At 40.4% G+C, this 23127-nt stretch overlaps 1 protein-coding gene across 6 annotated transcripts in view; it reads right to left on the reverse strand.

Moving 5' to 3' along the window:
* ST6GALNAC3 (ST6 N-acetylgalactosaminide alpha-2,6-sialyltransferase 3) overlaps positions 1-23127 on the reverse strand; it is a 246240-nt gene that overhangs the window by 180279 nt on the left and 42834 nt on the right. The window contains exon 1 of one of the 6 annotated variants that reach the window (XM_068952796.1): positions 7534-7552. The exons of the other annotated variants lie outside the window; for them this stretch is intronic. The gene's annotated coding sequence lies outside the window, so the exon portion shown is untranslated. Of the gene's footprint in view, positions 1-7533; positions 7553-23127 lie in introns of those variants that run through there. 6 annotated transcript variants of the gene reach the window in all.

Below are 23127 nucleotides of genomic sequence, written 5' to 3' on the forward strand. Positions count from 1 at the left end.
TGGACATCAAATTTCTTCCCCTTCCAGTCGCATTTTCAAGGGAAAGGCTACAAGAAATAACATCCCTGAAGATGTCAGTTCCTTCACTGACTAAGGCACTCTCATACATTTTATTCTGCTAAAATCAAATCTCTTCTTTTCCTTCTCATTTCAAGGAAGGTACAAACAGACAACGAGCTTTTCCCAGTGAATTCTTAGCAGCGCTGCTTTAAATACCACTACGTTTTTCTGCTTGCCAACTCATACTACATACTTTCTTTTGAATTGGAATGACCCCAACTGCAGTAAACTTTTACATGTAAATGCAGTTGGCAGACAGCCTATATTTGCCAAACTAAGAGCTATACATTCATGAATAGTTCTGTTCCTAGTAAGCAGAGAATGCAAGACTAAGTGTTTATTTTATTTTTATTCATGATAATGTATGTGCTTGATGAAAAGCTAAAAGCTTAAACAAAAAGCCTCCTTGAAGATCAGCACAATCAGGTATTCAATACTCAACATTTAACTCACAATACGAAGGTTACCTGCTAAAGTAAACCATCAGATGCTACTTCGCCCAAGGTTACTGACACAGAAAGGCTCACATGCTATCACAGCAACAATTTTTTATATAGGGTTCCTGAAACATTTACATCAACACAGCATCAATTTAACTGCCCAGTGTCCAAACAATTATAAATAGCAACCCTGAGCAAGATGGCCTGCTAACTGAGAGCTAATACAGAGCTTAAGTACTACATCCAGGTAAATGGTCCTTTGTTATCACTACAGAGACTAGCAGGAGTGCTATTTCTGTACCTACTACTGAAATACTTTACATGTGCAAGACCAGCATTTGAAAATGAATGTATTTTTTAAAAATTACAAAATATTTAAAAACTTCCCTTATAAGAACTACAGTCATGAGCTCAGTAGACAGCATATTGAAAGAATTATTTTAAATACCTTGCACTTTCTAATCAAATTAAAAAGCTACAACCCTTAATTCTGCTATGAAAATATTCCAAAACCATCAACTGCATGCAAGCCAGATATTTGCAAATTCAGGTTAGCACTGTACGTAACCAAAGGACCTGCGTTTGCAACAGCAAAGATAAATAGCAATGATGGGTTTTAAGACGTCCTAGGACTCAGTCACAAATTAAATAATACATCACCTTCTTCAAGGAGAAATCACGCAGCTAGAACTTCATGAAAGGTTTGATCTAGCTACAGCCTAACTGCAGAGAGACATCTCTACAGTGTTATTGATATTGACAAAACTTCCACAACAGGGATACAACCTAATAAACCAAAAGGATCAATTATATCTGTGCTACATTCTTTACCATCCTAGTTCTCCAAGCCCTTTAAGTAATTTCCTCGGGAGTAATTCAAAGCTATGGCAAAGAGTCCTTGGGAAAGTTTGCTTAACTTTATCAGACTTGTGGAGACTTCTACAAGCTAAGACTGGGTCTTTATAAGCGTATTCTGCAGCCTTTATAGCACATGGTTATTCTAAATGTCAGTTTCTTTTCTCAGCAGTTCCTCTGCCAAAACACTCGACAGGGGATTACAACAACCCCCTTCTCCCTGACACTGCCCACAGGAGGTGGCTCCAGCAGAAACATAGCCCCTATGTGGTCCACTCACGAAGGGGTAGGAATAATCAGTCCCAAATTCAACCGCTTCCAAGAGCCACTGTACCTGATGTGCACGCTGATGCAATACCTTTCCGAGGGCTCCTTCAGAAGCAAAGCACGATACAATATCAGCAGTATGTCACTGAATACCCGTCCCCCATGAAGATATCTGATCCTGCATACACAAATGACTAAATGCCAAAGTTTTATTCCAGCATGAGCTACTTTACTCTGTTGGGTTACTCCAAACACCTAATTAAAAATATGAAGATACTTTGAAAAAACAATCTTATTTACAAACCCCTTCTTGCATAGTAGCCAATTCAGACCACGTTTCTCTTAAATATTATCTTTTATCAGCACTCTAACTTTATGCCATTTTTTTTTTTTAACCAATGACATATGGAGGCACTCTAGACACTGTATCTTCCCAACTCTCTCAGAAGAGAGCACAGTGATATCTAGTGATGAAAATGCCAGGTATTTAACACCCTCAACTCCTTGAAATTACAGGCTTAAATACTATTGATAATCTGGTAAATACACTGAAATTCTTGAAATTTACTACAAGAAATTTTTTTGTAGTAGGGACCATAAAATAAAAAGGGAATGCCAAGAATATAGTACAGGCTAGGAAACTATAACAGCCAAATTTCACCCAGATTAATCTACTCACATTTGTATATAAATGAAATAAATAATTGATCATCTTCCTGACAATGGCCAAGAATTATCTTCATTGTGCCTTTTAAAAAGTCAAGATCAAAAAAGCCAGCTTAATTCTTACAGTGAATATAAAGACAGAGAGTAATTACAGAACTATTGGATGGAAAACAATCACAGTATTTTAGATAAAGAAGCTGAGACTAAGTAGTATAATGTACTCATCTCTTGTCTATCACAACGAAGACAGCAATTTGTTCCAATACCATTTAAGTATCTTAAATCATTTAGAATGCAGGGTAAACTTCTCAACGACATTGCAAACATTTAAAACGCTATAATTTTGTTGGGAATCTGAGTTCCGGATTAGGGTGGCAACAACACACAGTGCAATTTAAAGTGAGACACTTCACTTACAGAATTTCCACGAGGGGTTCAGGGGCAGGGGAGGGAACGCTGTTTCCTCGGAAACTAGCCTACAGGTATAGTTGCAACACTTAATATGGATTAGATGCATAGTTAATACAAAGTAAATATAATTATTCTTCTTTAAACTGGACAAATCTAGAATACAAAAGTTTACTATCTCTCCCAATACTTTATGTTTCTTAGAGATGAAAGCAGAGAACAAACAACTGTGCACAACCGGAGCACAGGAAAAGAGTCACCAGTATCCAGGCTGTAATAGTGAGAATAAATCCCTCTTTGCGATGAGTGACTGCCACAAGCACAGCTCCATCCGGTGTTTGCTTGTTCTCCCTACAGTCCCAACTGGAAAGATACGTTTCACCTGGCAGAGGTCTGGGAAGCAGGCTGCATTTCAGGACAGTGAAACTCATTTAAAGACGTTTCCGTTAACAAACAGATCTTTGATAAGGTCTATACACGAGAGACTTACAAAGAACCTTGGTGCGTGAAGCAAATTTCCAGGAAAAAAGTGTTTATATAGAATACCGGTCGAACATTTTTGCTATTAGCTTAGTTAATATTTTTCTTGCATTCTGGAGGCCCAAGGACCTCTGCACTTGGGGACAGCCAGCCTGGGCGAGCTGCTAGGCAGGACAGCTTGTGGGATAACTTCGAAGTGGCTGTTAGACATAAGATTTCCTAATACAGTGGCTGTAAGACCCGTTAGTAGAAAAAGCTACAGAGGGTATGTGTTTTAAGGGGATATATTTTAACTCCAGAACCACCTGCTCCTGATCTGGAAAATACTTATGAATGATTTTGTCATCACTGGGGGTTTCTAAGTTAGCAAAAGCATTGCAGCAATGAGGTACCCTACCAACATTCATACACACCATTAAATCCTTGGATTTGCACTCTAGCCTCCAAACAGGACCCTACTGCAGATCAGGTAAAATCAAAGTTAAAAAAAAAAAAAAAAACACACACACAACAACTCTCACATTCTTTACCCTGAAGTCAATTATTTTAAAAAAATAAAAAAAAGCACTGTTATCATTTTACTGGCACTATTAAATTTACATGAACCAACAGAAGAGAAGATTAGGTGTAAGAGAATATTTAAATCATTGAGTTTTTTTAAGCACTCAAAACTATTAATCACCTGTGAAAAAATCAATAGAAAGATAAAACTGTTTAGGTTTTAAGTCAGAGATAGATCAAAGTTGTCCCAGTTTGAAAGTCTATTTAAATCAATTCTTGATAAAATAAATTAATTTTCAGATGCAGGATGTAAAAACTCGATAGAAATTTGATCTACAAAAACATTCTGCTACATGAATACTTTTCCTGATTACTAGGCACCTAAACTGTTGTCAACTCTCCTAAACAACTCTATGTTAAAGACATGCACTCCTGAGAGAACAAGAACAACCACCACCATGCAAAACAGCCACAATCATGCTCCCCTTAGTAGCTCGCTATTTCCCTTCCTTTCTTAAGGCACAGAGTTACTTATTGAAAGGTGTTTGGTAAGGAAATACTGAATAAGTACTGCAAACAAATTGTCAGTGAGAGTCTGCTCACATTTAAACGTGAATTTAAATTTGATTGCAATTTGTTTTCCTGATCAACAAAGCAGTGCATTATATTAGTGCGCTATATTAATGGCGCCAAATTTCACTACATATTAGTCTGTGAAATTCACAGCCCATATTGTTTTGCCAGGCTCTCCAAAGAACACTACTTCACAGTTTGGAAAACATTCACAGCAGTCAGCCCATGAAATTTTTAAATTTCCTACAAGTTGTAAAATTCAAAAATTCACCTACTTTTAATAAGAAGTGTAGGGATACCTAAATAAATTACTTTTTTAAAAATAATTTCTAACCCTTGGCTACATCAGTAAAAATTTAGAAGTATTTTAAAATTTGCTAGCTTTTAAGCATATCAAACACGAAAATGTAATGTAGCCCTGTAACTGTTACAAGTTTGTTTATTCCTAGCAAAATCATTGTCGTCATTTAAAACAGCTGTCTCATAGAGCAAATATGGTGCATTAGTATGAAAACTGTATTTTAACAAAATATATGAGGGACTATTGTCCAGTTCGTTTATTGTTACTCTGGTATATGGTAACACGATGATCATCCTAGACACAACGGAGCCGTATCATACTCCTAAAGACAACCGTAATTAATAACTACTACACATTTCTCATTCTTAGCAGTGATTTAGGACAAAGTCTTTCTAGAATGTAACTTTTGCAAAACATAGCACTGTCAAAATCCAATGCAAAATTTCCAATGATTTGAAAATATTCTCAGATGGCACTGAGTAAAGAGTAGCTCTAAATCAGCTGAATACTCCTCTTAAAAGTCTATCATCTAGAGAATGGTATCACAAAAAGGAGAAGAAACCCCAAGATTTATCTAAAGTTAAATGAGTTTCAGATAGCGTCAGTACTTCCTGTGCTAACAAAGGTAACACGTCGAGTTGGAGATGGCATAATAAAAAACAGTTATCTAACAGTTATGTTTAGTGAACACATCTTAAGCAGCAGCAACCAAATACTTGTACAGACAGATCATTTTCACTTTAAAAAGCACGTAACAGTAATATTCAAAAAACAGGTAGATAAGGACAATGCTTAGAGAATAAAAATAACCCAGAAGGCATTCCTTACACCTTAAAAATTCATGATGAAAATAACAGTTTTCCTCAGCCACTGGGAACAGGACATGAAAAATCAAATGGCCCCTAAAGAGAGCCTAAGAGAGGGGGAAATTATTATTTATTTTGTTCACTTGCAACTTTATGTCTTCTTTTAGAAATCCTGTCTCCAAATATTTAAGAGCTTGCTTTATAATTTTGGAAGAAATGAAGACATTCCAAAACTAAAAAGATTCTTGTAAAATCTATCTGAATAAAACACTTAGATTTTTTGTGTGCACTTTTTAACGTCCTTTTCCTCCGCTCCATTTCACCATCCAATGATCCAACTGAGAAAACAGATTTAGGCTCATGAGTTGTTTCATTGTCATTAACTCCATAGTTTTTTGGTGAAAAAAAAAATTAGCTTCCTTTACGAAATATTTTCCCTGCAACTGTAGCTTTCAGGAAGGTCTGGATACACAGAGCAACCCTCATTCTTCCAATCCTCATCCATAAAAGACAGAGGTTCCCCACTGGTTCCAGGGAATACAAAAATTATGCCTGGAGTAACGTTTGAGGTTGCATCTTTGCTTACCCCGCTTGTTCCCTTCGCTGTTCTTACTTCAACAAACCTCCCACCGGGGCCAATTAGAATTTTTTCCTGAGTAAGCACTGCAGGGCATGGCCTGTTGACGTTAAGTCAGTCATCGGTTTCAACTGGTATTTTAAATTCCATCAGATCGCAGCATATACCTCACATTGCCTTAGTATTTGCACAGAGTAACAATTTTGATCATGTTAATATTCAGGAGTGATCCAAACACACACTGTACAAATACTGAGGTTAGACGTGTTATCTGAGCGCAAAAGATATCTAGATCTATGCTTCTTAAATTAGTATGTATTTTGAAAGTCATAAGCAAGACCAAAGTTATTTATTTTGGGGCATGCGCATGTTTCTTCTAGATTATTTGGTCCAGTGCCAGTAAGTACTGCATACAGTGAAGGCCTTATAAAAAGCCTGTTTTATCAGTAAATTCTTCTTAAACTTCATTTCAAGTGTAACTTCATTCATCCTGAAAAGACTGTAACAGCATGCTAACCACTTTTCATGATTACACTTCCTGCTATCAAAACACCCCAAAATCTCTCGTTATCAGGATTTCTTGTTGGGAATTCATCCCTGATCTCATATTCCTTCCCTTCCAAAAGTAACATTGAAAATAAGCTTTTGATTTAATATGCTAGCAGCATTATACACTCAGGACGTCTATTCTTTGAAGCACTCTGGGATTAGAACTTGTATAAACCTGAACAGATGTTGTACAACATAATGTCAGATTTTTTAAGATCTTAAAACACTTATATAATGCCATTCTGGATATGTGAAGGACTAACAAAATGTTGATCAATGGCCTATTTGACAATTCCTTTTCACACATGTGGTTGTTGCCTTCTTTGGTTACACCTAAGAATTGAAGTCCCTCTAACCTTCAAAACCTAGTTTTTCTCCCATTTTCTTCAAATAAATTAACATTGAGACTTTACTGAGTCTTATGACATATATTTTAGGCTAGAAAGATTTTTTTTCTTTCCTGTCAGCTCATTTATAAGCCTAAATTAAGCAAACAACTTTTTTTTTTTTTGCAAGGAAGTCCCCACGTCTTAGAGCATGGATCCATTTCAAACACCAGTCCCTCCTGCCCCCAACGCCCAGTTCCTGGTGTAGCTTCAGGATAAGCTTGTGTAAAATTAAGTTGTGCTTACAGAGAAAAGGTAAGTAATAACTCAAAGGAGCACGAGTTCGCATACGCTACACTTACGTACAGGCAGAACACAAACTGAAAACACTTGAAGAGCCAAATGAAGTGGATTGTTTCTGGGGCATCCTAGAGTTAAAAGGCAAATTACAATCAGCCCCTCAGTAAAATTGAATTTGACACCTCTTTTCTATTGAGATTAGGAATTATCATCTTGCAAACCTGCACTTTGGAGCATCAGTGTCAACCTGTCTGGAATGCAATTTAGATTTTTCAGTAACATAAAATGCCTACTCTTCTGTAGTCATTAGTGGCTGGCATAAACAGTCTGACAGTATTATAAATGAAGGCCCAGACAGTTTGCAACACTAATCCAACATTTTTCCAGTAGCTCTAAAGCTCTCCGTGAAAGGGAAAAAATGCACCTCTTCAATCAGAATCTCTTTTCTTCATTCTTGTACACAAGGTTTGAAAGTCTTTTCATGGGACCAATCTGATTTCTGTTGAAAAGCCAGAAAACACACAGTGGAGTTAAGAATTAGAAAAATTTATGCACATGCTTAATGCACTCATCATAAAAAAGATGAGCTAATATAGATTAGTGGTTATTTCTTGGAGATGAAGCTGAAACTAATGAGAAAAAAAATGTTTCTTTTGAAATGGAAATGGAATGAGAGATCTCATTCCCTCTAGCGGCCACTGGCGCTTAGATGCTGGACTTGGAAAGGTATGTGAACTGCATCCTTTCATTTGATATATGTAAACTAGACTGAGCTCTGCCGTGCTGTCGCATTTTAAGTGAAGCTCCCTAGAAATCAATGGGGAATTCTGCTTAAAAGCTGGTGGCATATTACGGCCTATAGTTGCTTAAGGAAGAGTTCTTCCCAGCAGCGACAAAAATGAAGGTCATTCTCTAGGAAGAGAGAGTAGTAGGGCTGGACTTAAAGTAATTTAAAGTTACATTAACATTTTGATTGCTTCTCATGTGTTTGTGCTGGCCTGGGCCTCCGATCAGAAAATATAAAAGCAAGACTTAGAAAACCTGAAACAAGAGAGAACTGCTGCAATTCACAGAGAAAAGTAGGTAATACAAAACAAACACGGAAGGGTGAACTGCTTTTTAACAAGATCAACGGTGATCTGACAGATCAAGAAGCTGGAAAACCTTCTCTCTCCTCCCCCTCAAAAAAAAGAACAAAAGAGACTGCGTTTTGTGCTTATTAACGTGTTTTAAACTGCACTGGAAAGGGAAAAACTGCTCTAAGGAAAGAGGAGAGCAGCAACGTGTACTACAGCATTTAATTGTGCAGGTTAAGCAGAGAAGATTGTTAGGCATTACAGAAATTTCTATCCCAACTGTGTGACTCTCCATCAAGATGGAGGAAAATTCTGAGGAGTGCAAGATATGCAGAAAAGAGCAATTTAAACTACTAGTGCTGGCTTCCAGGTTAACGGTAAGCACTGAGGGGAAAACAAAACAAAACCCTACGTTTCACAGTTCCTGCTTATTTTTATTCATTGATCCAACCTGAACAAAATGATCAATGTACATTGTACAAGGAATGGCAAATACTAAAAGCATTCAATTGCTAGTAAACTGACAGCAAATGGTACGCAGTTAGTTCCGGTATGGCTGTTATAGAACTAATAGAAGAACTGGATTTCTACAACTGGACTATGCAGAAGAAATTGAGATATTTGAGATTAATGGGTTCATAAAAAAAAACAAACACTGGACTCATCAGACATAGACAATTCAGTTAAGAGCAAAAAAAAATAGCAAAACTGAGCTCCCCTTGTGTGAAAGGTCTGAGGATTACTGTGGAATTAAAAAATGCCCTTGTTTGCTCTGCACAGAAGAAATAAATGTCATACTGGATATATAAACAGAAGAGTTGTCTGCAAAATATTTCTGTTCTACTATGAGACCGTAAAATCACTTTTGAAGTACCATTCCCACTTCTGGGCACTACACCTCAAAAAACAGAGAGCCAAAGGGGGAGTCCAGAGAACGATCAGCAACAAGAATGACCAGAGATTTGGAAAATATTACCTACAAGGAAAGGTTAGAGCAAACGCTCCAAATTATTCAAAGGGGAGATGACATGGTGATATGCTTCAAATATATAAAAGGCTACTGTTCTTCATATCTGGTGGACAGCACAAACAGTAAAGGGATTAAGTTTCAGCAAGAATGATAAGGCAACGTTTTCAAACAGTGATGAAATGCAGTAGTATACCCTGCAGAGTCTGCCTTATTGTTTCTGGCTATGAGAACTACGTAAACAACCTGTCTGAAAGGACGAGTATCCGAGTATCGCTGATCTTGCCTTAGGGCAAGGGGATGAACTAGATGGCAGAGAAGTCCTTCCAGACTTGCAAGCCTATGAGCAGAAGAAGAACAAGAGCAGTCATTGAATCTGAAAGGGAAAAGATAAGAAACAAACCAAGTGAATTAACAGAAAATACTAGGCTACAGAACTCATTATCAGGGGAAAAAATAGAGGCTGATGTTAAATACCTTACTAAAAGCAATCATTCATTTTTACAGACACTGAAAAATATCCTCAAGCTTCCCAGGATTGTGCAGCTACACCACTAGTAATGTCACTACTTATGGCTATTTAGCCGGTAATTTTGTAAAGGGAAGAAAAGGTCAGTCAGAAACTAAGCAGGGATGCCCGGACACCATGAGTGAAAGGTAGTGTTTTCTCTGAAGAGACCCGGAGTAATCCTGCATTCCAAAAAAAGTATTTGAAAGCAATGTTTCTACTGCATTAACATCTGCTTTACTGTGGTTTGTCTTTTGGTTAGTAAGTGTTCTCTTTTTAAGAATAGTATAGGTAAGAGATGGAGAAATTCATGGGAAACTTGTTCGTATTTCTGGAAAGAACATGCTCCCACAAGCTCCAAAAAAAGCCAGAACCAGACTTAATATGTTTATCTTCCCAGAAACCTGAACCTTTGCTCACCAAAACGAAATATTTCTTACCGTGGGAACTGGATATAAGCAGTTGATGTTAATGACCTATGCAGCCTTTCACCTTTATGTTATCTGGTCTGAATCCCAACCAGACCACTGAGCAATCAAAGCTCATTATATCTAAATGACAACAGATGAGATTAACTAGGCAGGAAACAGAATTTCTGCCTTTCACAAATTTATCACTGTGCTTTATTACAAGTGCATTACAAGTTCTTCAGCTACGGGCCAGATCTCCTGTCCTGCATTTGGATTGTACCCAACACAGTGACTTTGGCTGAATAGGCTTCCTTACTCTGTAAAAATCCCTTATGGAACAACCTTCCCACCATGATTTCCTGCAGAGATTCTGTTTTTTAATCACCTTTTCCTGTACATTAGCCTAAAACCAGACGCTTTTCTCCAGACACTACAAATGCAATAATACTTGCCCAATATAAGGATTTGCTCTGTCAGTAACCTGAAACTAGGTCACGTTTTAGACTGATACCATTCAAATATTACATCGGGGGGGGGGGGGGGGAACCATTATTTACACAGCCCTTATCAAAAATTTTCACAGTTATGTTGTTCAATTTTGTTGCCAATCATCCCTTCTCATTAAGGGGATTTAGTGGTTAAAAGTTGTAATATGAACAGATATTTATTCTGATCAATGTGCAAGAGAATACAGAAGGAAGAAGCACTTCTTCAGGTATAAGACAGAATCCTAGTAGAAAACCATGGTAGCTTTGGAAATGGCATATTAAGAAACGTGAATGTAAAAAAAGGCCTTAGTAGGTCCTAGCAGTGCTTCCAAAATTGCAAGAGCGCCCTCTCGTGGCAAACCGGCACGGAGCCGCTGCGTGCCACGGTAAAGCGTGCAAGAGGCAGGTATAAAGTTTGCAGCAACATAATTACATTCTGTCGTATCATCTCATAACTTTTACCCCTTTCTGATATTTTATTTTTCTCTTCCAACCTTTTAAAATGGATTTTTATTTTCATAGACATGTGAGCAGGGAAAGTCAAAGTAAAATCGGTGTAAAATAATCTATTCCCTGTCTTGCCTCACAATTGCAAAGCCTCCTCTAACGTTCACCATCCTTAGTGAGCTCCGTAGGAGTCACTTTTCCTCCAGGCTGAAACGTTGACATATACTAGACCCTAATAAAAATAATGAGAAAACATCAGCCAACACCTTTAAGCTGACAGGAGACAACAGAAAAAACTTAACTAAAACTGTGAGAGGTGGGAGAGTGGGGGGAAATCAGTGCACTTTTCATTGTCCATCCTCAAATCAGATAGTTTGTAATGGGAGATTTCCAGAAAATAATGGCCTATTTACACTGGAACATCACTAGGAAAGCATCGCTTGGCACCGAGGAAGATGAAAACTGAAAGGCACCACAGACACTCACCCTGAAGTAACATATTGACTAATGCCACAGATTTCAAATCGGCAGGTGCTCATTAAAAGCCAAGTATGCTAGCAGCCAGAGTGAAGCCAGATTTACTAGGGAAAATGCACATATTGCCTGTTAAAGCTGCCACAATTACCAGAAGTAGAACAGACTCAGAGCTACTGTGGAAGAGAGCGTAAAAGGAAATGCAGTGAGAGGCAGATGGAAAGATCTAAAACAAACGTAGAAAGATGAAAAAGAAAAGAAAGAGTTTATAAGTTGAATCCACGTAGAATATGAAACCTCATCACCCAAGTTACTTATTCTTTTAATTCTGTGTTTGCCTTCCCTTAGCAATTAAACTGAACGTCCTTGACAGCCTGTCTTCTACAACAGCACAGAGCTGAAACTAGTCATCAGCTTCAGCCCTTTGTGGTCCCCATAGTATTTTAATTTTCTAAATTGGAGATTTATGGAAATGCTGACATTCATCTCGGTTAAAATGCTACCATGTTGCTTACAAATGCAGACTTTTTTTTTTTTCCTTTTAGCTAAAAGGTTGAAAAGAAGGGCTTAGCTGCCTTCTAATCATTATGCTGCACATGTTGGGCTGTGAATTTTATGAGCTTTATCATCTTACTGCTTACATCTTTAAAAGCTGTCTAGCCACAGACATGCTTTTGCTCTCTCTGTTCCTTAAACAACAGGGGTAATAATTAGCAACTGCGAGCAGCCTGATTCCCTCTGTCCTAGAGAAACAATTCTCTATTAAAAAGACAGCAGAACATCTAAACCTAAAGTAGTAAACATCTAAATCTTCAAAATTACATCATCTTTAGCAGCAGATGTCATTCAAAAGAAGTTCACCTGCTACCACACCGTTACATTAAATATTACTGACAGTAGACTCCAAATTGCATCACAAAACTTCAAATTTGATTGAAAAGAGATCATGGGATGACCTCTTTCCCTATGCAGACGTGCAAACAGGATTCCTGCTGTCAACTTAGTATGCTTCCAGCAGGTTATGCTTTTTGTCTCTTAGCTAGTTTTGTCTTTGCTTTTTGTCTCTTGTCAGATATCAGAAAGTAAATCTTCATGTGAGTAGTTCTGCCTGCGCGTTCACAGAATAGCTAAAAAAAAAAAAAAATCTTGACGTGGTTGAGAATCTACTGTTATCAGAAATGCTATTGTCCATGCAAAGTGAGAGAAAGAGGAGCGACAATCATTCCTTGTATGCTAAGGAAAGAAAAATCATAAAATATATGGATTAGAAGGCTAAACTGTCTTACTGATTAGTAACTGGCTGTATTTCTGCCTTGTGCTTCAAGTGTCTTCTACAGGGAAAAAGGTTAAAAAATACAAACAATATATAAAACCTAATATGAAACATCAAGACTTCTAATTCTGCTTTAATTATCCTTGACAGAGGAAAATGGACTGTTGTGCTGTGGAACACTGTTAAAGCGTTAATTAAAGCTAAAAGAAAATGCAAATTCTGTGATTGTCTGCAACCACACACGTAAAAAGACAACGAAGTCAGACCAAGACACAAAATTACTGAGACAACAGGGACACTGATTCAGACAAGAGGCTATCCATGAAAATTAGATGGAAAACAGCTGAAATTGAGTATAGGTTCTTCTACACAAGAATTAAAATGCAGAAAAATGATCAGCTACAACCAACAGCGTACACAGACTGGACAAAATACATGCACAGCTTCCCCAGAGGTATGGCATGATATTGCCCTGGATGTTAACTGTCACCAATGGGACTCCAAGAGACATAATGCTGTAATGGCATTTTGAAGGCTACTGATAACAAAAGGTGTTACCTATTTTACCAGTATCCGTATGCGAGACCCACTCACTGCCTTTCCAGCTATCCAACAGAGTCCTACTGCACTAACACAAAACGTGATGAAGCCTTGCTGTAAGTGCTGGCAGTGCTGGCCATAAGCCAGCGCCGACATTCCTTCCACCTTGCAAAGACATGACCCCTAAGAGGATAGGCGTGTAACTGCTACCCCATTAACAGTCTCTTCCTGGTACCCAGGTCCTTTCTCGCTGTCATAAGCCAGCTAGAGGTGGGCTGGGATCAATCTAAATATTTACCTACGTTTCTTTCATATGCATATCCTTCCTCCTTTATTACGTGCTTCTCCTCCAGACCATGATAATATTTACATTTAATGTTCCCTCTGTGAGCACTGAGAGGCAGATAATAGCATACGTAAATTATTTTTGACGGAAACAGTGAAATTTCACTTTTTATTAGTGAATTTATCATCTCGCCTCTTACCACAACCCAGAAATTCAATCCATCTACAAAACTGTAAATTGTATCCTCAGAAATTTCACATTTTACTTGCAGAGTAATTTAACCACCTGAGAGTCATAGCAATATTTTAACTTGCCTAGAAAATGGCTTCCTGCTTTCGCTTACAGCAAAGACCAAAAAAAAAAAAAAAAAGAAGAAGAAGAGAAAACGCAATGGTTCCCCACATACGGTAGCCTGCGACAGCTAGTCTTGGCTGCTGACAGTTCCCTTCCCCTCACAGCTCCAACGGCAGAAACACGAAGAAAAATCACTCTACAGCACACAGTGGCTCTGGAAGGTCTCCAAATCCACAACAACACTCCTCCAGGACTTAGGGGACTGACAGACAGTGCACTGCAAACAGTACCCACTGCTTTTTCCACAAACGTTTTTAAAGCCCAGCAGTGCCACTGTCACCAGTTAACATACCAATCGCCTGAAGAACGATTTCCCCGGCCTCAGGTCTCCTGCAGCACAAGGCACAGAGCTGTCACAGCTCATGTAGGTTTGCTGCCTCAGCAAATTCAATTTACGCTTTTATTTATTTATAAGTTAGATTACCTCCCCTAGAAGGAAAAGCGATGCTAAAAATCATCTGAGTTTGTCTCTCCTAATAACGTTCTAAGCAAGGGGCGAAGAAACAATTTTCCCTTTATGAAAAAAAAAAAAAAAAAAGGAGGGAATTTAAAGGTTTAACAGGCAACAGCTTAGATCATCCCAGCAATCAATCCCCACCAGCCAAATCTAGGTCAGTGACACTGAATGGAGTCAGAAGGCTCCAAAGAATGAAACAGTCGATTGTTAAGAATTAAGGAAAAGCTTAAGATCTGGTCAGGACAAAGGTCATATTAAAGCTGCCAAGTGGAAACACATAACCTAACTGGTAAGTAATCCCCCTTCCAAGCCCCCAAATACAAACTACTCAGGGAGTGTGTCTTGAAACAACAAAAAAGAGACTTTGCAGAAAAGAAATAATAAAGGCAGCCATCTTGAAGCCGTAAGTAAATATTCACTACAGCGGTCACAAGCCTCACTAAGACCTCTGTCATCATCCCAGGATTGCTAGCATCAGATTATTTTCAAAGCGTTAAGAAATGTCTACTACTTTCACAGACAGGTGTCCTCTGTCCTTACAGATGACTAGAAACATTGTACAACTTTCAAGTTAAGACACGTTACAGTAAATTAAAGCAATACGTACTACTACATTTTCCTTGCTGCTGCAGGAATTTAAGACCTCCCAACGCTGCCTCCCACGGAGGATTACTGACTGCGCTGTGGAGCTACCCCAAACAGTCTCTTCTCCCCTTCTCTGTACCGTAAGCTCCAGCTGACCTACAACTCCACATAGATATTGCATATTTTAAACTGATCAAAACTTTGGAAATCAAAGCTTCTAACGGGACTGTCGACAGAATCTTGGCTACTGGAGTTTTAGTTAGTGCTCTGACTGAATCGCCTGTCCTGGAAAGTCAGCTGAATGAGATAATTCAAAGTCCCAGTTATCAAATATGTTTTGCAAATGCCCTAACCAGACCCTACAGCTCTTTAGCAATTCTGCACTATATGCAAACAAAACCTAAAAACCAATTAAACCTACAAATTACCATTAACGGTTGATGTATGGGTTTTTTTTTTTTTTTGAAACACCCACTTACAGCTACCTTTTAAGTTTTTCCGGGGGGGGGGAAGATACCTCCAAAAAATGATTCCCCCTGCCATAGCAACAGAGAAAAGCTCTGAACTCCAAGCGCAATATACACAAGGGCTCCTGGATTGTCAGCATGGAGTTTGTTCTTCCTAGCATGTGAAATCAAAATAACTAGACCTGTTGTGCTCCTGTGTTTCTTTATAGTATAAAGCATAGTATAAATGCTTTATAGTATAAATCCTGCTGATGATTCCTTATCAAAAGATTGTGACACCTTCAGAACTCTTTAAAAAAGGGGGATCTGCTTTGCAAGGGCAGGTTAAAGGGCAGCTTTTCTTGAACCCTCATTTTATGTTGCTCTGAGAGCACTTTGCAGTAGGCAAGAAAGAACAGGTCATACCTTGCAAGGTAAAGACATTTAAGTGATAGAAACAGCTTTGATGTGCTCCATTCCTTTTTTAAACCATGCACAGCCTCACAATGAACTTCTACTGTTTCTGTACGCCCTCCTGTGAAAGGACCTTCAGCCTGCATAAGCAAGATGGAAAAAAAAGATTACTCTGCACTTGCACCATTCTCTCAAAACTTTCATCAGGCCCCTTTTTTTTTTTTTTTTTGTTAAACTCAATGTGACAAGGACAGAGGATAGAAACATTGAGACGAAGAGAGGTCATATCACTTGACTCCAGCCGCAGAGATGCAAATGGAGACACCTCTCCTTGGTCTACGGAGCTATGTTGTAATAAAACTATACTTGCCATGACATTATAATAAAATCATAGCTATATAGTGTTATCTAAATGGAATGTAGAACATTTGGTGTGGACCAGGAAACTTCAAAAAGGACACTGACTGACCAGGGCAGTTAACTACCGCCCTGCTACGTTATTTCAAAGATGCTCACCACCCTTTTTTCAGGGCTATACTGCTCATCAACAAAACTCTTCCGCCAAGGAGGTGATCCAGCACTAGCGGGTATATTACTGAAGGCTGATTTCACAGCAGAATAGTTCAGTTTTCCGAATTCAGTTCAATCTGACTAATCTGCTGATTGAAAAACGTAATGTTTGGGAATGCTTAGAAAGAGGTCAGAAAGGCACACCTTAGGAGGTGAGAAAATACATTTATATTTTCTAGAGAACAGGAGGCTATGAACCACTGCTCATGGACAACGGATATTGATGTTTATCTTTGTTTACGCTAGGTCTAGCACTGAAACATCTAAACAGTTAGATGCCACAATTTCATCTCCCAAACCAAAACGGGACTTGAAGAGACCGACTGGAGGTTGTGGACACTCCTTGCTAAAAGGTGTTGAACGTTGTGAAGTACTCATTGATATTTAAACTTAATATACTGCTTTCATAGCGCTCTACCATTTACTTAAACGTCTCCTTATGCAGACATATATGTGCATAGTTTAACATGTGGCATTATCAAAACTATTATCATTTTAAAATAAAAGAAACAAAAACAAGTTATCAATAACAAAATTAAATAATGCCCTTCCATGTTTACAAAGTACTAACTGGTTGATTCTCAGGTTAAAACACAATGTTATTCTTTAAATAATATTTTAATTATTTAAGGAGTGAGAAAATTGAATGCAAGCACATTGGCTTACATTTAGGAAAACAACCTGAATGAGAATGAAAATGCAGGAATACCTGTCTCCCCGCCCAATACTCAGGGGTAATCAGAACACAGATTACTAATACAGCAGGAAACAAACAAACTTCAAGCCTTTAACAGCCACATTTGCAGCTTTAAGAGCAACAACCTCTCTCCCAATCCAACAAACATTATCCAGATGGGTGCCAAATTTGTTCATACTGAATGGCACAGCAGTGCTTTCCACAACCAAAAATCAGCTAAAACACATTTACAGACTACCAAGTCCTTACTCACAGAGGAGCTTTGCTACATGTAACGGTAGTTCAGACTTGTCTCGACCGTGCTGAATCTTTTCCTTCCCCATAAGCAGCTGAGGGAAAGTATTTGGAGTAGTGTAGAGAGGCTAAGCAGGGATGATTTTCATCATCTCTTTCAATACACCAAGTAGAGGGCATTGACTGAAGTTAGAGGTGATCTCCCTGTGTGTTGCTTCTATAAGCTGTGGAGCTCCTTGCCACAGCATGCTGTGGATGCTACGAGATTACGCGAGTTCATGAGAAGACTCCACAAGTTCATGAAAGCAGATCATTAAGGGTTATGGAGCTGCTGGTTCAACTGGTCCCTGAGCTGCAAGCTGGCAGATGCTGGGAGGGTAGCGCGGGGGAAGCGTTGCCTGATGCTTGCTCTGTTCTTACACTACTGCCAAGTGGGCCTTTGATGTCACCTCTCACAGACAGTCTTATATTTGTATTAGTATCATTTACATCTTTGTTATTACAAAGATATTCAGAAGTCCTCATTAGCATAGGAGTATCAACATGCTGGATGAGCACAAAACTTGCACTGCTTACAACGTGAACAGGATTGATACGTTGCTGGCGGGCCTAAAGCACCTGCAAAGCATGAAAGGGAGGGTTCAGCTCTCCCTGGCTCACTTCACAAAACACCCTGAACAGCTGCTGAAAATGCTTCATCATATCTGTGAGTATTCGTTTAAACCGTCTTATTTGAAATAAACATCACTTCAGGTAAGATACTTGAAAAGTAACTCAGAGGCATTGGGATCCTAACAAATAACACCAGGACTCCTAGATCTAAATTCTCACTGGAAGAAATGGAAATCAGGCATCAAGTATACTTGTCAATATGGGTCCAAATGCTTAAATGGCTTTTCAAAAAATGAGATGGAGCCCTAGCAATTCTGCAAGTATTCTTTAAATCCTGGGCCTGACGAGCTTTTGAAATGCTCCCCTTTAGGACAACATGATGCCATCTCCAATACTTTATGTCCATCCTTATCAGTCCTGGCAGAGGCCTGGCTTCGCAGCTTATAAATCTGTGCAGAGACAAACATCTGGCAGCAAGCTGATGCGGCTTCTCTTCAGCTGCCTGATTAACAGCTCACACTGAGTCTGGATAGCCACACTGGACTATTTCAGACATCTCCTTATGCCTCTAACCAGACTCTCTGTGGGAGGATAGTAGCAAGCCACAAAAACATATCCATACAGCAGTCTCTGGAACCAATCAAACGTTTTAGTTACTATTCTTCACTTATAAGAATCAGGGCTTGGATTCCAATTCCACCAAAAGCAACAAAAGTGTGACTGATAAAAGTAGGTTCACAGGGAAGGAAAAAACTAATCTGTTCCCCCACTCTCTCCCCAGCTCCTTCTCCCCATTATCTTGTGTCAAGACCCTCTGGTAAAGATGGCTGACAGATAACTGCGGTCGCAGGGCCATGATCTCATTGCAGAGACATGGTGGGATAGTTCACATGACTGGGATGCTGTCATGGATGGCTATGTGCTTTTTAGGAAAGACAGGCCAGGAAGGCGAGGTGGTGGAGTTGCTCTTTATGTGAGGGAGCAACTAGAATGTATGGAGCTCTGCCTAGGGGTGGATGAAGAGCAAGTTGAGAGCCTATGGGTAAGGATTAAAGGGCAGGCTAACATGGGTGACACTGTTGTGGGGGTCTACTACAGGCCACCTGATCAGGAGGAAGTCATCGATGAGGCCTTCTACAGACAGCTGGAAGAAGCCTCACGATCACAGGCCCTGGTTCTCATGGGAGACTTCAACCACCCTGACATCTGTTGGGAAGACAGCACAGCTAGGCACAAACAGTCAAAGAGGTTCCTGCAAAGCATTGATGATAATTTCTTGACCCAGGTGGTGGAGACGCCAACGAGGAGAGGTGCAATGCTAGACCTTGTACTAACAAATAAAGAAGGTCTAGTTGGAGATGTGAAGGTTGGGGGCAGCCTTGGCTGCAGTGACCATGAGATGGTGGAGTTCAGGATCCTGCGAGGAGGGAGCAGGGCAATGAGTAGGATTGCAACCCTGGACTTCAGGAGAGCTAACTTTGGCCTCTTCAGGGACCTACTTAGGGGAATCTCCTGGGGTAGGGCCCTAGAAGGAAGAGGGGTCCAAGAGAGCTGGTTAATATTCAAGCGTCACTTCCTCCAGGCTCAGGATCAGTGCATCCCTCTGAGGAAGAAGTCGAGCAAAGCGGGCAGGAGACCTGCATGGATGAGCAAGGAACTGCTGGCAAAACTCCAGCAGAAGAAGGAAGTGTACAGAATGTGGAAAAGGGGACAGGCCACTTGGGAGGAATACAGGGACGTTGTCAGAGCGTGCAGGGATGCAACAAGAAAGGCTAAGGCCCATTTGGAATTAAATCTGGCAAGGGATGTCAAGGACAACAAGAAGGCCTTCTTCAAATACATCAATAGCAAAAGGAAGACTAGGAAAAACGTGGGCCCGCTGCTGAATGGGGCGGGTGCCCTGGTGACAAAGGATACAGAGAAGGCAGAGTTATTGAATGCCTTCTTTGCTTCCGTCTTCACTGCTAAGGCCAGTCCTGAGGAATTCCAGACCTTGGAGAAAAGAGAGGAAGGCTGGAGAAAGGAAGACTCTCCCTTGGTGGAGGAGGATCAGGTTAGAGATCTTTTGTCCGAACTTGACATCCACAAATCCATGGGCCCCGATGGGATGCACCCACGAGTGCTGAGGGAGCTGGCGGATGTTATCGCTAGGCCACTCTCCATCATCTTTGAAAGGTCCTGGAGATCAGGAGAGGTGCCTGAGGACTGGAAGAAAGCCAATGTCACCGCAGTCTTCAAAAAGAGCAAGAAGGAGGAGCCAGGACACTACAGGCCTGTCAGCCTCACCTCCATCCCTGGAAAGGTGATGGAACAGCTCCTCCTGGAGGTCATCACTAAGCATCTGGAGGACAAGAAGGTGATCAGGAGTAGCCAGCATGGATTCACCAAAGGGAAATCATGCTTGACCAATCTGATAGCCTTCTATGACGGAATGACTGGCTGGGTAGATGAGGGGAGAGCAGTGGATATTGTCTTTCTGGACTTCAGCAAGGCTTTTGACACTGTCTCCCATCACATCCTCCTAGGTAAGCTCAGGAAGTGTGGGCTAGATGAGTGGACGGTGAGGTGGATTGAGAATTGGCTGGATGGCCGAGCTCAGAGGGTTGTGGTGAATGGCGCAGAGTCAAGTTGGAGGCCTGTGGCTAGTGGTGTCCCCCAGGGTTCAGTCCTGGGCCCAGTCTTGTTCAATATATTCATCAATGACCTGGAGGAAGGGACAGAGTGCACCCTCAGCAAGTTTGCTGATGATACTAAACTGGGGGGAGAGGCTAACACACCAGAAGAGTGTGCTGCCATTCCGAGGGACCTGGACAGGCTGGAGAGGTGGGCGGAGAGGAACCTCATGAAGTTCAACAAAGGCAAGTGCAAGGTCCTGCACCTAGGCAGGAATAATCCCATGCACCAGTACAGGCTGGGGGTTGACCTGCTGGAAAGTAGCTCTGCCGAGAAGGACCTGGGAGTGCTGGTGGACAACAAGTTAAACATGAGCCAGCAGTGTGCCCTTGTGGCCAAGAAGGCCAATGGGATCCTAGGGTGCATTAGGCAGAGTGTTGCCAGCAGGTCGAGGGAGGTGATCCTGCCCCTCTACTCAGCCCTGGTGAGGCCTCACCTGGAGTACTGTGTCCAGTTCTGGGCTCCCCAGTACAAGAGAGACATGGCACTCCTGGAGAGAGTCCAGCGGAGGGCTACCAAGATGATTAGAGGGCTGGAGCATCTCTCCTATGAAGAAAGACTGCAAGAGCTGGGCCTGTTCAGCCTGGAGAAGAGAAGATTGAGAGGGGATCTCATCAACGTGTACAAGTATCTGAAGGGGGAGTGTCAAGAGGATGAGGCCAGCCTCTTCTCCGTGGTGCCCAGCGACAGGACAAGAGGCAATGGGCAGAAACTGAACCACAGGAAGTTCCATCTGAACCTGAGAAAAAAATTCTTCACTGTGAGGGTGACAGAGCATTGGAACAGGTTGCCCAGAGAGGTGGTGGAGTCTCCTTCGCTGGAGATATTCCAAACCCGTCTGGATGTGATCCTGGGCAATATGCTCTAGGTGACCCTGCTTGAGCAGAGAGGTTGGACTAGATGATCTCCAGAGGTCCCTTCCAACCTAAACGATTCTGTGATTCTGTGTGATTCTGTGATAACTGAAAAATTCCCCAGAGACTGCAGTTGCTATGAGACATGTCCTACATAGTCCAAAAAGAGCGACACCACTGCCACCCCTCTCCTGGGCCGTTCCACAGGAGAACGGAGGCGGCCATGGCACAGATACATGTCTGCTGGAGACTGGACAGATGGGAACAATGCAGATTTTACCATTTTACTTTATGGAGTGGGATCCAAGAGCTTTCACATGATGGATGTCACAATGCTCCTGTATCGCATCTGCTATCAGGAATCAAAGTGCCTTTTCTCCAAGTCATTATTGACCCAGTTAATCCTCACATTGTGAAAATGCAGTTTTCGCAGGGTTTTGTTTTGTTTTTTTTTTAATTCACCAGTAGAAATTGTCTTAGCTTGTGGTGAGCTGTACACAAACCAGATCTGGTGAAAAGAGTAAGGTGGCTGAAAATAAAATAGAAAGTGAAAACTGCATTAAGAAAGGTAGGTCTGTAGCAAAAGGGAATCTTATTGTATTTGCCAATACCATACAGCTACAAAGGGAGGGAGAAAGCGAGACATGAGCATCAAACAAGGATCAGAGGTTTCTGAGATGGATGCAAGGAAATTAATCTAACTCATGAGGCTAAATCTAACCCAGAGCACTCCAAATCATGTCAATGCATTGAAAAGAATGGCGTACACACCGTCGTGTTGACACTGCTGGTAACACAAGCTGACAAATCTTCTCATGTACTAGACACAAATATTTTTTTCATGCAATATCAGACATGCATGGCTTCTTATCCCATTGATTTCCTTCCCCTTCCTGCTAGCAAGAGGATTGAGTTAAGACCCGGTTAAGTCAATGAGATTCTTTCCATTGACTTTAGTGAGCTCTGGCTCAAGCCCGTAATTGTCACGGCCAATAGATGGTTTACAGCATTTGTCGTTCACTATGCAAAGAGGGAAAAAAAAATATTTCAGTGTTCCACATACTCATTTGCTGAATCAGAAAGCAAGCAGATTTTGCAAACAGCAATGGGAGAATAGCTGGGAAGAGAAGAGGCTGAATTGATTTTGAGCTTTAACAAGCCAAATTATTAAGCTATTCAATCACTAACTGAAATGCTGGAACCTAATAACAGGTCCTAAAAGACTATGAATGCACCCAGGTCACCTATACAACCATTTAGTTGGGGAGGGGGTCTTCTCACTTGTGCTTCTTATTCTAACCTATAGTGCCAATGCTAGCACCTTTACTTTCACCTGACTGCAGAGTGAGCTATCTCATGCTCTTCCATATCATTTCTCTTAGTGGTAAGTGTAACGTGATACTTCCAAAACTATCATCACCTGCTGACTCCCTCTTCTTCCAAGTCACAGTCAAAAATATAAAATGTTTTCATATTTACTCTTATTTCTTCTGTCATGTACACAGAATAGCATCTTAATATTTCCAGTTTTACATGCTTTCTCCAGACGGAGTCCTCAAGAAAATATTTTGACATTCATTTATGTTTCTACACGACAACTCTAAATGACTTTTCATCATTTTTTGATTTAAAGATCAGGGGTGAAATACATAT

This window comes from Struthio camelus, chromosome 8 (assembly GCF_040807025.1).
Source record: "Struthio camelus isolate bStrCam1 chromosome 8, bStrCam1.hap1, whole genome shotgun sequence".
NCBI lineage: Eukaryota > Metazoa > Chordata > Aves > Struthioniformes > Struthionidae > Struthio > Struthio camelus.